Here is a 6,000-nt window from a genome sequence, read left to right as displayed (position 1 = left end):
CTCTTTAATTCCCATGTGTTGGTAATATGTTTATTGGTTGTTGGAAAGGCAAAAATTTGAAAAGCAAAAAATAGATGGTTGTGCTCCACCATAGGAAATAGAGCTCTCCAATTTTTTCTCTCCTCCTTCATTAGGCTTAGGGTTGGGAACTCTATAAAATGGCCCAAATATAAGTCTCATTCACATCCACATAAAGCTTGTGACTGTTAAGGTCTCGCTAGTCCTCTACATTTTTCATTGTCATTTTCATCCTTTCGTGCAATGGAGAGTGGGAGTGGGAGCTCTGCAGGAGGAAGTTGGTGGCTCTATTATGCCATTCCTGTATTGGCCAAGGATGGGCGTGGGTACATGTTGCACAATGTTGGTGACACGATCTTCTCTGCATGGCCACTATACGTCGCAATTGTACTGGTGGCCTCCTGTGTCGTTGTGGTTGCATGGATCAGCCCCGGAGGATGTGGATGGACAATGGCCAAAAAGAAGGGAGGCACCACCATTCCTGGGCCCAGGGGATTCCCCATCATAGGAAGCCTTATCGATATGAGCCGTGGCCTTGCCCATCGCAGGCTCGCTCAGCTGGCTCGCATCCATGGTGCCAAGAGACTCATGGCCTTCAGCTTAGGTTCCACTCTCGTCGTCATCACTTTTGATCTCGAGGTGGCTCGAGAGTTGCTCAACTCTGTCAAATTCTCAGACAAGCTGCTCAAGCAATCCGCCCAGCAGCTCATGTTCATTCGAGCGATCAGTTTTTCTCCAAATGGTGAGTACTAGAGAATGCTTCGCTAGATTTTTGTCAGCCATCTCTTTACTCCCTAGAGGATTGCCGCCCAGATGCCAAGCCAATTCCCTGGTCATGTTGAGCAACATTCACGATGAGTATGTTTTCGGCAGTGTTGTGCGGTTGCATCGTCATTTGTAAGCTGTGGCGTTAACAACATCATGGGCAGCATTTTTAGGTGGAGGTTTGATGTCTGTGGTGAGAGTGAGGAAGTGAAGAATCTGAGTGTAATGCCTCACCAAGGGATCTAAAGAATTAACCTAGAATTTTACTGAGTTTACCAAACAATTTTTTTTTAAACATGAAAGTAAAATCATTCATAACATTCGTAGAAGCAATAGTAACAATTAAAATGAAAGTAAACATAACATAGATAATATATTTCATTCTTTAAAGATCCCTTAACATTGAATTACATCTAAATCAACCATTCATCTAACATCACATCCTTATGAAATAACAATGATACATCCAACATTCTTAAACCATATACAAGTGTCCTTTTAGTAATTACATTTTAGATTGCTCAATCATCCACTGTACATATTACAAGATATGAAAGGCTTAAAAGAATAAACATCCATATAAATACAGTACATCATCATACTAATTCTATTCCATGATGAAATAAAAGTAAATGAAACCATATATCATACATGATACATCATCATCATAAAGATATAAACATCCATCATAAAAGATAACCATACATCACAAACATAAATAACTAAGTGCGCGGTTCCTCCCAACCATAAATAGCATCATTAGACCATCGTGGATCTTAGTCATCCCTCCATGCATAACATTCCAAAGCACTGAAGAGATCACCGGTATTAATCATAGTAGTAATGTCACTCCTAACACATCCTACTTAGATACAAAGTAAAGCATAAGATAACATCATCTAACATATGCAAATCATCAATATAAGAACATACCAGTTAATACATCCATCATAGGGTACATTATCAATCATAATGATCCAAGATTAGAATCAAGATAAATACCAACCAAAAATTCTCCAGTCACGATGTCTCAGACGGATCTCAAATGATAAGAGTGGAAAAACACTATCACCCGACCGCATGGAACCTAAGTGGTCCACTCCCACCATGCTGAGGAGATAATCTCAAGTCCCAAACAGGCTATCCAATACACATAGCACAAAAAGTCTAGGAATCCTATAAGTATACTAAATCAAAGGTTCCAACACATAAAACCGACATCTAATTCCCAGAGGCATAACAAAGACATGTAGGAAACCTACTCTGCGAGTGGAAAAGTGTCATTGCATTTATCACGTACAAGTTACCCTGGCAGTTAGCTAAATTCCACAGGTCCATACTGATCTCATGCGGCCACTAGTATCCTCTCATACTGACGAGGCATACTATGGAATGCAAGATCGCAACCTTGCGTTCTCTCTAGTCCCATCCTAGTCTATACAAGCACTCGAGGCATGGGTGAGAACATCAAAACAATTATCTTTTTAGGTTCATTTAATCCCCATTTAGTGTGTAAATGTTATCACTTATTAACCAAACTTACAATGAGTTACCCTGGCAGCCACTTAGGTCCCCGACCCCCATTGCAAGCCACTTCATAACACTACAAGTAGATAACCTACCCTAAGCTCATGGAATCATAAATCACCACAGTCCTGTACAAGCTACTGTAAAGAAAATCCAAAAGATAATCCATAAAAAGAATCATCAAATATCCACAACAAAAGCATCAAATATCCACAATAAGAATCATCAAATCTCCATGATAAGAATCATCAAATCTCCATGAGCATCTGGAAAAAGCATCCATAGAAAATCATGACCACAACAGTTCTCTATTAGCAACTAAAGGCATCACTGATAATCATAAATATCCATTGCTTCTCAATAACCAAAATATATCTCAAAATAAATCACCATATCCATTGGTTCTTTAACAAGCAACCAAGAATATCTCAAAATCATACTGATCGAAGACTCCAAAATGGTTGAGTCAAACATGTCACAACATGACATCATCAAGAAATAAACCAACATTTCAGTCCCATCATGGTGACCAAAAAATAACCAAGGATAACTGATCGATGACTCAAAAATATGGTTAGCTCAAGTGTCTCAGATACAAATAACTTAGCTTCACTCAAGAAGACTGATGAGCAATAACAATCAGTGAATACAAACATTTCATAGAGCATATGATCACATTACCATGGTTGGGTTTATAAAGATCGAGACCAAATAATTTCAACATGCCATCACATCTCATAACCCTCAAGCCTCTGGTAACAACCTAAGACTGGTCAACATTAGTCAACCCAAAAACCCAAAATAAGAAGCATAAAGAAAATACAATGCAAACACATGTTTTGGTTTTGCTAAAATCACATGGATGAGTTAAGTGTAGAGGTTTCCAATTTTCTATTCAAGTATACTTCAAGTGTCTTAAGTTTCATCATTTGACCTACAAGTCAACTTAGTTGTTCCCCAATAGCTTTATCCTTCTATTATTCAAAATAACTTTCTAAGAATAACTCAAGGATAAATATTCACTAAACTGATCATCATTGACCTTTAATTAAATTGTTCTCTTTATTTAACTAAGATCCATATTCCAATTGATTAACTCTTCTTTAATGTTACTTCAACTTTTCGAGATAATCAAGGATCATTATTCAGTATAATATAAGAAAGCCAATTATCAATCTTCGAATAAGAAGATTATAACTTAATTTAAAATGGTTAATTAAATCAATTAATTAACATAAGTACACCATCCATGACCTATTAACATTCTAATAGTTTTCAATTAGAAACTTAATTAAGTATTACTAAAGTTTGAGTCTTTTAATTTAATCGTTATCATCGTCGACAATCATATAATATCTAAAAAAATTATTCAAGTCATAAGACTTATCAACTTCGATATAGATAATTTACAATCTCGTTAAAAGAATTATATCAACTAAATCTTCATCACATAACATAATTATCAATTAAATCCAATTAACTCTAATTAATTGATTTAATTAATAATTTCACAACCAAACCATCAATCTAATGAATATTAGTTGACTAATAACTAAAAGTTAGCCATACACAAATATTCATGTTCATAGTTCAATAATAATAACTTACTAATATTTAATGACAAGCTATATTGGAAATCTTATTTACACTAATTCATTACTTAAATGAAATTCTGTTAATATTATACATATATATATATATATATATATATATATATATATATATATATATATATATATATATATATATATATATATATATATATATATATATATATATATATATATATATATATATTCATTTATACACATATATTTATACCTATAATAATATTCATTAACTTCATATATATAAATATCGAATTCAAAACATAATATATAACATATGAGTTTTTTTTTAATAAAATAACATAATATACTATATGCCTTTCTTAACATTGGCACGGGTTACAAATAGTACCACCACTACTTTAATGGATGCACGACAGTGTCTGCAAAAGCTTGCGTCAATTGCGATTGCACCGTCGTCCTGTACGAGAGGCCTGTCGTGGCACTGCCATGGTAGTGGCCGTCGGGCAGTCACAAAGGACTGTCGGCGCGTCCACTGTCATGGACAGTGACCACTAGGGTGGGGTGGGATGTGACTGCCTGCCCCCCCTCAATACATATTAAATTATCATTATTTTTTTAAAAACATTTTTTCATAAAACACTTTCTCATGCGCGATTTGGATATAATCCTTCACTTCGTTTTATTAATTCGATTTCTTTCATTTATATATATATATATATATATATATATATATATATATATATATATATATATGTATATATATAGATGTATATATGTATATATATATGTGTGTGTGTGTGTGTGTGTATATATATATATATATATATATATATATACATGCAAAACATAACATATGTATATGTATATAAAAATGTATATATGTATGCAAATCTGAAAAAACATGTATATTTCTAAATATACATAATTTTAAAATAAAGGCTTTCAATTTAAATATTTTCTATAAAATATTTGTTCTCTAAATTTTATCCAATAATTTCTCTAATAGGTTTGACTATTGTTTTAGAAGCCATTTTCAATTCTATTTCAATTTGATTCTAATTCAAACCCAAACCTGATTTAGATCTAATTTCTTTCTGAATTGGATCTAGGGTTTTTCTATTGTTTTCTTCTCAACCAAATAGCATATCTAGATTCCAATTTCAAATTGTAGATTCAATCACCGAGAGTATTCAGACACATATAATAGACACGATGAAGACAGGAAGAGAAATAGTGCAAAGAGAATATGCGAATATCACAAGTGCACTTGGACACTAATGCTAATTTGTCATGCCTTAGAAGTCCATAGAAAATCTCTTCCTTCTCTATCATTCGCAATTCCTCCAAGACCCAAGCTAACCGAATCCTCCAAGTGACTAGAAGTGCTAGAAAAAGCATAGAAGCATGTAGAAGTATATGAGCATGTAGAAATATATGAGCATGGAAAAACATATGAGCACGTAGAAGCATATGAGCATGTAAGCTTGAAGCTTCCATTCAAGTTTGAAGCTTGTAGCTTGTCCAAACACACTAGGAGAGCCTCTATTAAAGGCCTCTAAGATGCATCTAGAATGTCTCTAGAAACAACTAGAAAATAAGCATGACAACCAAGCATGAGTCTTTTCCAACCTTCTCGATGAATCATAAGGTTGTAGACACCATGTGCTCAAATAAAATGCTAACTCCCAAGTGTAGACAACTAGTGCATTCTTAGAGTGAAAACTTCTGTGTTGTCTACATGACAACTCTCGAGAATTTGCAAACTCCTATGTGAGCAAATATTAAAATAATGCACAATCATAATATAATATTTACTTTACTCTTTCCAATTTAATTTATTTATTATTAAATCTCATGCACTAACTTTAATAATTCCACTTTTCAATCTTAATATATTTATATTTTAATCACATGAAATCTAGAATCTTTTAATAATTTTAAATATATTTTCCACTTTTAAATCTCATTTTCAAAACTTAATTGCTAAAATATTTATTAGCTTTAATAATATTATTATTTAGTCATTTATTTAAATATGAACTCCAAATATATTATTATTAAAATAAATATTATCACATTCCAAATTTAAACTTATAACTTTTATCTTCAAATTTAATTA

At 33.0% G+C, this 6,000-nt stretch overlaps 1 protein-coding gene across 1 annotated transcript in view; it reads left to right on the top strand.

Moving 5' to 3' along the window:
• The first annotated feature begins 261 nt into the window (after window positions 1-261).
• Window positions 262-6,000, top strand: part of LOC149560875 (cytochrome P450 78A4-like) — a 55,474-nt gene continuing 49,735 nt past the window's right edge. The window contains exon 1 of the mRNA XM_089823695.1: window positions 262-1,003. The gene's annotated coding sequence lies outside the window, so the exon portion shown is untranslated. The remainder of the gene's footprint in view (window positions 1,004-6,000) is intronic.

Source organism: Cupressus sempervirens, chromosome 4, assembly GCF_028749045.1.
Source record: "Cupressus sempervirens isolate cs-2001-9-10 chromosome 4, ASM2874904v1, whole genome shotgun sequence".
NCBI lineage: Eukaryota > Viridiplantae > Streptophyta > Pinopsida > Cupressales > Cupressaceae > Cupressus > Cupressus sempervirens.
Note: the sequence above shows the minus strand (reverse complement) of the source record. Positions and strands in the feature narration are given on the sequence as shown.